The sequence below is a fragment of the Bos mutus genome, chromosome 10 (genome assembly GCF_027580195.1).
Source record: "Bos mutus isolate GX-2022 chromosome 10, NWIPB_WYAK_1.1, whole genome shotgun sequence".
Classification (NCBI taxonomy): domain Eukaryota; kingdom Metazoa; phylum Chordata; class Mammalia; order Artiodactyla; family Bovidae; genus Bos; species Bos mutus.
The window spans coordinates 54,273,035-54,285,788 of NC_091626.1; the positions used below are offsets into that span (position 1 = coordinate 54,273,035).

The 12,754-nt window shown below is 42.4% G+C and overlaps 1 protein-coding gene across 2 annotated transcripts in view; it reads right to left on the bottom strand.

Moving 5' to 3' along the window:
* NEDD4 (NEDD4 E3 ubiquitin protein ligase) overlaps positions 1 to 6,563 on the bottom strand; it is a 145,363-nt gene extending 138,800 nt beyond the window's left edge. For both annotated transcript variants that reach the window (XM_070377948.1, XM_005905629.3), the window contains exon 1: positions 6,414 to 6,563. The gene's annotated coding sequence lies outside the window, so the exon portion shown is untranslated. The remainder of the gene's footprint in view (positions 1 to 6,413) is intronic.
* Positions 6,564 to 12,754: the final 6,191 nt, after the last annotated feature.

A 12,754-nucleotide genomic window follows, 5' to 3' on the forward strand; every position in this document is an offset into this window, starting at 1 on the left:
CCTTCTACAAGATTCAAGTTAATCATTTTATGGGCCGGGATGAATCGTCTGGTCAAGATTATCCCAAAATGCATCTTATGGGAGAGGGGCCCAGTGCCATTCTGAGTTTTAAGACATTCCTTTCTTTCATTAACAGACTGCTAGTGACTATATTAACATCCAGCTAAAGACTAGCAGCGGGGTACTCTTTCTGCCCCCTTCTGATGCCTATGTCAGAAGCTTTCTCTATCTCCTTTATACTTTAATAAAACTTTATTACACAAAAGCTCTGAGCGATCAAGCTTCGTCTCTGGCCCTGGATTGAATTCTTCTCCTCCGGAGGCCAAGAGTCCCGGCATCTTTTCATTCAACAACAACCTTTCGTAATGAATGAGGAATGGGATACTACCACAGTCTCTGAATATGCCTCCACAAAATATCAATCAATTATAAAGGGAAAGCAGCAACATCACCAAGAAGAAACCTAGCAGACACCAAAATTACCAAGTGATCAAGGTTAAACGATGATGAGATAAGCCAAAATCAAGCACCCCTTGATATACCCTGAGAAAAATATGGTATTGACTCGATAATTCCTGCCCCCAAAGCATGGCTTTGACGTCATCCTGAGGAAACAGTAAACAGATCCAAGCTGAGGAACATCGACAGGTATACCCTGAGAAGAATAGAGTATTAACTCGATGATTCCTGCCCCAAAAGCATGGCTTTGACGTCATCCTGAGGAAACAGTAAACAGATCCAAGTTGAGGAACATTGACAGGTTATACAGCCTGTGCTCCTTACAGTTGTTAAGGATAAGAAAGACTGAGGAACTGATACAAAGTACATGCAACATACACTTCTGGATGGGATTCTACATTGTAAAAGAAGAGAAACTATTAGAACTCTGGTCAAAGACTGAATGGGATCCGTGGATTGGGTGTAGTGTCATAACAATGTTGACTTCCTACCTTAGACGGCTGGATGGCTGTGATGCAGGAAAACATTCTTCCTTTAGGAAAATAAAGAGTATTTAGTGGTGATGGGAAATCCTACCTGCAGGTTTTCCTCAAATGGTTCCCAAAAAAGACTAATGAAAATGACAATTAAAAGGTTATGGAACAATTATGGTGAAATAACAACAGGTGGAGAATCTGCTTTAGGAGGATTTGGAGTTCTTTGTACTGTACTTCCAACTTCTCAGTTGGTTTAACATAATTAAAAAGCAAATTATTAAAAATGAACTAAATTTATCTACTTCTTTGTTCCCATGGAAACTCACAAAAAATAATTAGAATGATGCTGGAATTCAGTTCAGTTCAGTTCAGTTGCTCAGTCGTGTCTGACTCTTTGCGACCCCAGGAATTGCAGCACACCAGGCCTCCCTGTCCATCACCAACTCCCGGAGTTCACCCAAACTCACGTCCATCGAGTCGGTGATACCATCCAGCCACCTCATCCTCTGTCATCCCCTTCTCCTCCTGCCCCCAATCCCTCCCAGCATCAGAGTCTTTTCCAGTGAATCAACTCTTCGCATGAGGTGGCCAAAGTACTGGAGTTTCAGCTTTAGCATCATTCCTTCCAAAGAAATCCCAGGGCTGATCTCCTTTAGAATAGACTGGTTGGATCTCCTTGCAGTCCCAGGGACTCTCAAGAGTCTTCTCCAACACCACAGTTCAAAAGCATCCATTCTTTGGCACTCAGCTTTCTTCACAGTCCAACTCTCACATCCATACATGACCACTGGAAAAACCATAGCCTTGACCAGACGAACCTTTGTTGGCAAAGTAATGTCTCTGCTTTTGAATATGCTGTCTAGGTTGGTCATAGCGTTCCTTCCAAGGAGTAAGCGTCTTTTCATTTCATGGCTGCAGTCACCATCTGCAGTGATTTTGGAGCCCAAAAAAACAAAGTCTGACACTGTTTCCACTGTTTCCCCATCTATTTCCCATGAAGTGATGGGACCAGATGCCATGATCTTAGTTTTCTGAATGCTGAGCTTTAAGCCAACTTTTTCACTCTCCTCTTTCACTTTCACCAAGAGGCTCTTTAGTTCTTCTTCACTTTCTGCCATAAGGGTGGTGTCATCTGCATATCTGAGGTTATTGATATTTCTCCTGGCAATCTTGATTCCAGCTTGTGCTTCTTCCAGCCCAGCGTTTCTCATGATGTACTCTGCATATAAGTTAAATAAGCAGGGTGACAATATATAGCCTTGACGTACTCCTTTTCCTATGCTGGAATTAAAGAACTGCAAAAAAGCAGTGATGGGAAGAACAACACATGAAGTACTGGGTTAGACACTAACATGGCTGCCAGGTACACTGTGCTTCTCCTTCTTTGTGTGCAGTGAATACAGGTTTTGGGAACTTGGTTCTCATGCTCAGTATGATGCCAGGGCAGGAAGGGTCTGCTTCTGCTCAGTGACAGTCTAGAAGTGTCAGAACATGCACTTCTTAGAAACCCTGTTGCTTACGTACTGTTGTAGATGTCAGCATCAGAGACATCCATTCTTCTGTATGTGCAAACTCTACTCCCAAACTGGCAATGGAGACTCAATCCTTTCCTCTTTATTTCCTTCTTTTCTTTTCCTTTCCAGTCAGGTTTCAGCTGCAGGAAATAGAAGGTACTCTAGATATTTTCAGAAGAAAGAAGCTCATACAGGGAATTCAGATCAGATCAGATCAGTCGCTCAGTCCTGTCCAACTCTTTGCGACCCCATGAATCACAGCACGCCAGGCCTCCCTGTCCATCACCAACTCCCGGAGTTCACTGAGACTCACGTCCATCGAGTCAGTGATGCCATCCAGCCATCTCATCCTCTGTCATCCCCTTATCCTCCTGCCCCCAATCCCTCCCAGCATCAGAGTCTTTTCCAATGAGTCAACTCTTCGCACAAGGTGGCCAAAGTACTGGAGTTTCAGCTTTAGCATCATTCCTTCCAAAGAAATCCCAGGGCGGATCTCCTTCAGAATGGACTGGTTGGATCTCCTTGCAGTCCAAGGAACTCTCAAGAGTCTTCTCCAACAGGGAATTAGGTGCTTCCAAAAGAGCTGGAGAGGTAGGCTCTAGGCTGTGCCTTTAGAGGACCCCAAAACACCTCAGAACTGGCCTACCCAGGAAGCTGCGACATCTGAGAAAGGAAGGTTATCAGGAGCCACCATCAGACCTGCTGACTTTATGAACATAATCCATCTAGATGCCAGGAAGCTGCCACCACCACTATTTCTGTAATTTCCTATCAATGCCCACAAAACAACTTATCAGGCACTGAAAGACTTTTGTTAGAAAAACTCAATATCTATATGACTATGCTTGTCAGCAGAAAAAGCCAAAGAAACAAGAAGTTATATAGCATCACTTTATTTGCACCTTCCCCATCTCGAGTAGGGGTACCTCACTGGGAAAACTGTTTCACCACTCTTTCTGGAAGGCTAAATGCAAGAGTCTGAGAAACACAGTGTTTAGCTTTCTAGCCTCTGTGTAACAGGTAAGTCCACTGAAATGAAGAGGAAAGGATGCTGAGTGGCCAGTCCCATGTATATCACACTACTTACCACAGCTGGGTGGGAGTTATCTGCTACTATTAATCCCAAGAGACTGTCAGAGGGACCTCCCTAGTGGTTCAGTGGCTGAGACTCCGAGCTCCCTATGCAGGGGGCCCAGGTTTGATCCCTGGTCTGGGAACTAGATCCTGCATGCCAAAACTAAGACCCAGGGCAGTCAAACAAACAAATAAATATTTTTCAAAAAGAGGTTGTCAGAGTAAATTTGGTATAAATTATGCTACTTTCTTAGTTTATTAAACTTTAATGACAAAATTCTGTACATGGAGCCAGGACTGTCTCTTACTCAAAGACACTTAAATTAGAAGAGCTAAAACTCACTGACAAGTGAGAGAGAGGTATAATGACCTAAATTTTGGTATACTAACATGCTCATACAGTGTGACTCAGTGGCTCTCCAGTATATACTGGTTAAATTACAGTTCTCTCACCATCTTCTATCCCATCTCCATTCATTTTTCTCTTTGTTTCTGTTTCTAATTTAAACTAATTATCTCTTTTGCTGCCATATGAACCCTATCTTACTTATAACCAACAGCAGAGGGCTGCCTATTCCAAGGCTAGTCTGTGAGTTTTAGAAAATGACATCGCTGCAATGTTTTTCTTCAAAAAATAAAAGGAATGAGTGGGTGATTTTTCTAAGCCCTCTTTTACTTTTGTGATAGATCAGAAAATAAAAAGCAAATGATAGTGATGAAATGACAATCTCTACCAGAATACAAGCAATTTTTGTCTTCCCCACAGACTGTGAGCTTCTCACAAAACAGGCGGACACAGCTTTTTTTTTCTGTGTACCTGGTGCCTAGCATACTGCACAATACAGAACAGACTGCTAAAAAGTGTCTGTTGAATGAATAACCCAAATTACACTGGAAGAAGTGGAAGATGACACTTTATCATCATGTCTCTTATCTTCCTATCTCACTCTTCCTCATTGAGGAAAAAGGGAACAGAGAGAGCAGGAGGGAAATCTGAGTCTGACAACCAGGACGCCCACCGTGCCAACAGAGTGGGCCCCACACCACGAAAGTGCCCAGAAGTACAAATCCTTCAGCCAGTTTAGGAAAACCTCATTTCAAAGGGTGGAGTTTCTGGCCCTTAGTACCAGTTGCTGACTGACCACCCACCAATTGGCATAATTTGATTTATCTCAGTTGGGAAGAAGAATGATGTGAGAAGCAAATAACTGAAAACACAGATCTGTACCAAGAGGGGAGAGGGATAGAAGGAGAGAGAAACAGAATGAATGACACCTCTGGCAAGATGATATCTAGGATCAATTGGTTCTGCTGGAAGAAAGTGAGATGAGAAATCTGGACTAGCAGAGCCTACCTCTGAGTAGTAACAACAACAAGGAAAGAAAGTCCAAGGCCAGCCTGCCAGTCTGAGATTATCTGCCTTGAACAGTTTGTTGTAGCAAGCAGGGAGACAGATCTGATAAGAAGAAAGCTATCATAGTTTCAATACTGCATTAGTTTCTTCTGATCTCTTCTACAGAACAATAATGGGACATTAGCTAGACTATTATCTTCAGCCATAACATACTGACAGTCTTTCCTTAGGATTGCCAAGAAGCCACCATTTGTCCACCACTTCTTTGTTTCTCCTCTGGTAGCAATAACTAAGAAATTCAATTCTAATTGCATCACATAATCATTCTCAAAACACTCTGAGATAACTTGCTTGAATCAACAAGTTGCCCACTGCTTATAAACCAAAAACTTTCAAGAGAAACATAAAGATACTTTGTAGAGACTGAAGACACCAAGTTACCAAGAGAAAGCACTATTACAACACTTAGAACAATCTAAGTAATTAATCTAAATTAGGCTGAAAGATTTACAGTTAATTGGGTCTAATCTTGATAATAGGAACATGTGACAGCTTATTCAATCAGCAAGAATGCTCATATTTTTTGTGAGCAAAATTTAACCAGTCACTGTTACACTAGACATTCTTTTCATTTTCCACCCATTCCCATTTTTGAGACAATCACCAATAACACAAGGAAGCCCCATCTCATTTAAAATAGAACTACTCTTTACAAATAAGTTTGTTTTTAATAAGCACAAGGCATAACCAGCATAAGTTATTTAGCTGATAAGAGACAGTTTTGCCTTCTCAAATCACAGAATTTTAAGGTTGAACAGCTGTGGCAAGTCCTTTTAAATATTTATACTTTTTTGGCTTCATCTGTAAAATATCAGTGAAGACCAGGGAAACAACATGAACTTTCCACACTTGACACTTGTTGCTAAATAGGAAGGGGGGAAAAAATCTATCTCCCTGCTTTCCCATCCCCATCTCGTCTAAGAGAGTTTAAAAGGATAGCAGAAGAAAAAGAAAAAGAAAAAAAAAACTAATGACACTTCAGGTCAAAGTCCATAAAGTTAAGCCCAAAGGGTTTCTCTTTGCCAGAATAGTCTAATCAACAGCCGGGATGCTAAGCTCCAGGGAAATGCGCCCCACCCCCTCCCGGAGCTCACGCATACTCGGCTCGGGGTGGCAGGAAGGGGCAGGCGAGGTGCTGCGCGTACCCCCGCGCACTCAACCCGAGGGCTGCCTAACCCCCCTCCTCATCACTTCCTGAAAGAAACTGACAAGGAAGGCGGCGGTTCTAGGGAAAAGAGGGGTGTGGAGTCCACAGGCTCGCGAAGAAAATGCCGCTTCCTAAAGCAACGCCCCCGCCCACAAGCCTGTGCGAGCCGGGCAGTCTCGGGGGGTCCCCACAGCGCCCGGCGCGCTCCCGGGTCTCGCGCAGAGGAAGGAGGTCGCTGACAGCCGCCCCTCCGGCCGCCGCCCCCTCCTCCAGTCCCGTTGATGGGCAGCGCGATGGGAAGCCCGCTCGGAGTCCCGCGTACCCCTCACCTCGTCCTCCGGGAGCCCGAACACCTCCACCGCGCAAGTTGCCATTTCCGAAAGGTTGCTGCAAACCGGACGCGCTCGCCCCCACCCAGAGTGGGAACTGTAGTGAGGAGGAGGAGGCGGAGAAGAGGGAGGAGGAGGGAGGAGTTGGAGGAAGAGGGGGTCGTCCTCCCCAGGCCGCACAGCGCCCCCAGCGGCCAACTAGCGCTAGTGACACGAGAAAGCGGGGCCGGGAGGGCCTGCGGCGCCTCGGCAGCGGCGCGTGTGAAAAGGCTCCGGGCCTGGGAGCCGCGCGCGGTGGGGGAGCGTGGGCGCTGGGACTCGGGTGAGAGGAGTGGGGGCTCGCCTTCCGTCTCCCCGCCAGGAGGATGAGGCCAGACCTCGCCGCCTCGGGGATCTAGGCAGCCCCCAGGCATTTCGCCAAGCGGGCAGTGGCGCCGGGAGGACTCCAGCCCTTCCCCAGGAAAGCAAAGCTGCGGCTCTCCTCGGCAACATGTCTCACTGAGATCCGCCTCACTCTCTCCATAAGCTAAGAATCAGACCTGTATTTTGTGGGTTGAGGCTACGGATTCCAAAAGCAGCCGGACCTTGGGACCCAGGTGCAAAGCCCAGCCTGAGCATGGCGGCAAATGGGGACGCTAGTAGGGATCGCATCAGCCTTGGACTCAGGATCTGAAATTCACTCCCTGTGACTTGTAAACACTGTACCAATTAATATTTCTTGTTATATGGTCTGCCAATAATGTCCAGCCTTCAGGCTTAACCCTGTAAATCTGCTTAGCTAAGTAAGCCTTGATCTGCAGCACCGCTGGAAGATAGCAAAGAAGGGAGAAAATAAACTAGGACCTCCTATACTATAGCGGAGAAGGCAATGGCACCCCACTCCAGTACTCTTGCCTGGAAAATCCCGTGGATGGAGGAACCTGGAAGGCTGCAGTCCAGGGGGTCGCTGAGTCGGACACGACTGAGCGACTTCACTTTCACTTTTCACTTTCATGCATTGGAGAAGGAAATGGCAACCCACTCCAGTGTTCTTGCCTGGAGAATCCCAGGGATGGGGGAGCCTGATGGGCTGCCGTCTATGGGGTCGCACAGAGTCGGACACTACTGAAGCGACTTAGCAGCAGCATACTATGGAATAATCATGCTTATTTTACAGCCATATCTGATGGGTTTTATACTTCTACAGTCACAGGATGATCCTCATCAAATAAACCACCCCAAAGGGAATGGGGAAAATGATAAGTGCTCACTGTCTAAGTTAGGACTAATACCTTGTCCTTTTCTTCAGTTCAGTTCAGTCTCTCAGTCGTGTCCAACTCTTTGCAACTCCATGGACTGCAGCAGGCCAGGCCTCCAGGCCCATCACCAACTCCCAGAGTTTACTCAAACTCATGACCATTGAGTCGGTGATGCCATCCAACCGTCTCATCCTCTGTCTCCCCCTTCTCCTCCCACCTTCAGTCTTTTCCCAGCATCAGGGTCTTTTCCAATGAGTCCTTTTCCTACAGTTGCAGAAATTTGCAAAACTCTGGAATCTCAAAATCTAATTTAAATTTTCCTTAAGGAATTCAGAATAAACAAAGTGCAGAAAGGAGAATAAGACTGCAGCCCATAATAATAGTTTGTTATTTAAGATTTTGTTGGACTTTGTTTGGCAGGACCCATTTAGTTTGTATTATGTATCAAAATTCCATCAATACATCATTCAGATTTTATCATCTGCATTAGGGAGAAAGAGTGGCAATTAACATAGTGCAAAATTCCAAAATGGTCAGGAATTGTTGGCTTAACTAAATTTAAAAAGCTATAATAGTATTAATTTCTGTTTTATAAATTGTCACATACTTGTGGGTTTTAGTATGTTAGGAGTAAAATAATCTGACAGTATTCTCTATGCCCTTTTATTTTGGAAATAACTTTCCCTAATCTCTTCTTGATACACATTTTTATATTTTAAGTAGGGCATTCATGTCATTTCAGGTCTTGGTTTCAAATAGATACAGAAATAGCTTCCATCTTCCTACTAAAATTTAATGAATAGACGAGAAGGATACACACAACCTAAAACTGGTAATAAAATCAACCAGAATTCCCAGTGATTTATAAAGTAAAGCATCAGCTCATATAGCTAATAGCAGTAGTGAAGATAATCCCCCCAACCACTGATTTGACTCATGATTTCTTATTCTTTCTGTCTGGACCCAAAATCATAATGAAGAATTAAGCAGGCAATTTACTGACATATGATAAACTAAAGTAGTTATTATTTCCCAGCCAAAAGGTAGGAGAAGCCCTGTATAGCTGGTACCTGGAATGATCATGGTGTTCAAATAGAGACGGTGGTATTAGATGGTGGTCCAATAACCAGTGCTATGGTCAAGAAAGCTGTTTGAAATGAGAAGCCCCTCTTCAGCTGGATATACATCTCAACTTCATGGTATTCTCATGTAGACTTTTTGCCCACCTAGCCTGCCTTCAATTAAGTTCATGTTGATTTGACTTGAATAACTTTGTGTATAACCCTGTAAGAGGCATGTAGGAAGAATGTGATATTGTGAATAATAATTTGTCCCAAGCCTTACACCCCTGCTAGGGATTGCCCCCAAGTGAAAGGCTAGGCAATTCTAGCAACCTCCAGTGGCATCGCCATGCTATTTCTTGTTCATGAACTTATTCTCCCTTCAAATCTCTTTTTACATGAGTCTCCAAACTGATAAAGGAGCAGTAAATGAATGAAAAATCAATAAACCTCATCAAGACTTCCTAGTAGTTTGTGTACCAACGACTCTATCTGTGCTTATGATGTTAATTGTAAGGCAGAAGTTGCAGTTGATTTTATTTTTTTAATGGGAGTCTTTGGGATAAAAAAAAATTCTGGTGTTAAATAACTGATCTAACAAGGGTCACAAAATGAAAGGTACTTTAATGTTGGTTATTAGTTCTATAAGGAATGCAACAAAAGTCGTGTTTGAAAGTTCTCCTTTAATTCTCTCATAATATCTGCTGGTTGCCTCTCTTCTAATACTAGATATTTGAGATCTTCGGAGTTTATTTTTTCTTTCTCTTCTTCCACTCTAAACTCCCTTTACCTCATGCCTTGCCATTGTCATTGCCATGACATTTGGCTGTTAGTAACCCTAACTAGGAGGATTTAAAGATACGTGTTATATTGTTCCCTTATATGGAAGTCAAGTTGTTCAGTCTCTAAGTCGTGTCCAACTCTTTTGTGACCCCATGGACTGTAGCCCACCAGGCTCCTCTGTCCATGGGCTTTCCCAGGTGAGAATATTGGAGTGGGTTGCCATTTCCTTCTCCAGGGGATCTTCTTGACCTAGGGATTGAACCCACATCTCCTGCATTGGCAGGTGGATTCTTTACCACTGAGCCACCATGGAAGCCTTTGGAGGCCTAGAGGCCAGGATAAGTATGGCTATTTTACTCCACAAAAGCATCAGAAATCCAGGTACTTTATAACTAGCTTCTTTGCCATTTGTAAGTATGGCCCTTATTGTCATAGTCCAGAAAGAGGCAAAAGCTCTAACCATTCCATCTATGTTTTAGGCCACAAGACAGAGGAAGGAATGAAAACTGGAGTTCAGATCTCATGTTCTACTTTTCAGAAAGGCTAACAAAACCTTCTACACAAACTCGGAGAGAAGATCTGAGTCACATGGATGTGTCTAAATACAGGGCAGGAAGAGACTTTTTTCTTTTTTCCTGGGAAGCCTTGTTGAGCTTCTCTTGCTAGGGAGGGAAGGATTAGGAAGAGAATTAACAGTCTCTGCCCTAGCACCCTCCAGCATCCATGGAGAAACCAGCACTCTCATCTGTCTGTGGTATTCAGGCTGTAGAACTTTAGGCTCAAAGATGAAAAGCCCTTCAGGTCCTCCGACCTCTTTTATCTGCCTCTGGCCCTTCCACATCATTCTGTGGCTGCAGAGATGTGCTCCAGCCTATCCTGTGCATCACTTATACAGTACTGTGGCTGTTCCACTATGGAATAAGCTGGGGATACTGGGCATTTCTGTAAAGCTTTCCACTTAAGATGGTACCCAAGACACAGGTCACCTCTACTCTTGGATTCCAGGAATCTAGCTTTGAAGGGAAAATCCAAGCGTGGGAAAGAAGTTTTCAGAGACAGTCATTATGTCCAGTATGGTCCAACAAAACTTTCTGCAATGAAGGAAATCTTTTATATCTACATTGCCAATGTGGTTTAGTTCAGTTCAGTTCAGTCGCTCAGTCGTGTCCGACCCCTTGTGACCCCATGAATCGCAGCACGCCAGGCCTCCCTGTCCATCACCAACTCCCGGAGTTCACTCAAACTCACGTCCATCGAGTCGGTGATACCATCCAGCCATCTCATCCTCTGTTGTCCCCTTCTCCTCCTGCCCCCAATCCCTCCCAGCATCAGAGTCTTTTCCAATGAGTCAACTCTTTGCATGAAGTGGCCAAAGTACTGGAATTTCAGCTTTAGCATCATTCTAGCTGCTAGCTTATATGGCTATTCAGCACTTGAAATGTGGCTGGTGCAACTTGTTAATTACTTAGTCACTTGTGGTTAGTGACTACTATATTAAGCAACACAGGAACTTTGTCTAACATGTCCAAATTTGTAGGAACGTTTTAAACTAAATTTTGAGTACATACCAAAGATTATAAAAATAAAAGTCAATTGAATACTAATATACTCATCACCCACTGTAAGAAAAAGAACATTACCAGAAACTTTTTTCACCTCTTTCATGTCTTCCTATTACATTGCCTTTTCTCCCCTCACCAAAAGATAACTACTATTCTGAATTCTATGTTTACCATTTTCTTGTTTTTTTTAAAATTTTTTCGTCAGATGTATGTATTACTAAATAATGCATTGTTCATTTTTGCTTCTTTACATAAATGCAATCATAAAGTGACTTGAATTCTTTTACTTACCATTCCATTTGTGAGATGGATTCACACTGATCTGTTTGTGGTAGTTAATTTATTTTCATTGCTGTGTAATATTTCATTGGATGACTCTATCTCAATTATTCTTCTGTTATTGGATGTTGGCATGATTTCAGGTTTTCTGGTTTTGTCTTGAATTTATAAAACCTTTTATTATATGATTTAGCTGTTTTGAATGTTTATAGCATGATGTTTAGATAAATTACCATGGTGTCTCTGAAATTTAATAATGGTTCAAAATTTGTATCACTCAAGATAAACGAAGTACCAGTGATATTACTAATATTTTCCCAAAGGTACATTACATTCAAAGGCAAAAATGTCAGTTTGAAATTATGGTGCTAAATGTCTGATCCCATTATACTTTTTTTTTTTTAATGAAGTAAATCCTAAAAGTTTCCCCACTGAAACCCAAATACAGCACAGTGCTTCTTGCTTTAAGTTTCTCTTCCATGCCATGTCAAGGAGTTTGGACTTTACACTTCAATGAGAGGCAGTGCATCCCTTTTTCCCCTTTCTTTTTTTAATGATCATTTCCCTATTGCTTTGTCTATTATTAACAATGCTGTCTTGTTCGGAAAGTCTTTTTATGGGACATCTTGTTATGCCAGGAAGTAATGAAAGTAATGTGGGGACATGTCAAAAGGACATAGGAGCCAACTTGAAGAGGTTTCCACTGGCCAAATATGGACTAACTTGAGCACCAAAATAAATTGGTAGCAACAGATTATAATCCAATGACTAAATCCAGTACTGTGAGTCCATACCAATGTAAATTATTATAGATGATTAAATTCCAAGTTTGGCAAGTAAGATTTTTACAGAATTCAATGTATCTTTCCATAAAATACATATTAATTATATAAGGGGAAAAGTTAAAAGACACCAATGTAATTAAGTGGTCAAAGTGAACATCAGTATTAGAATGAAACAGAAATCTTACAATCTGATAGGAAGCAATGAGAAGTACAGAGCGTGGCTTCACTGCTGTTCCTGCCCAATCTGAATCTAATCATGAGTAAACATCTTACAAATCCAGCTTAAGGCATAATAATAATAAATATATAATTATATATTTATTATATTATTATATATTATATATATTATATATAATATATATATTATATATAATATTATTATATATAAATAATATATAAATAATATAAAATAATTGCCCTGTAATCTTCACAAAGGTCCATCTAGTCAAGGCCATGGTTTTTCCAGTGGTCATGTATGGAGTGAGAGTTGGACTGTGAAGAAAGCTGAGCGCCAAAGAATTGATGCTTTTGAACTGTGATGTTGGAGAAGACTCATGAGAGTCCCTTGGACTGCAAGGAGATCCAACCAGTCCATTCTGAAGGAGATCAGCCCTGGGATTTCTTTGGAAGGAA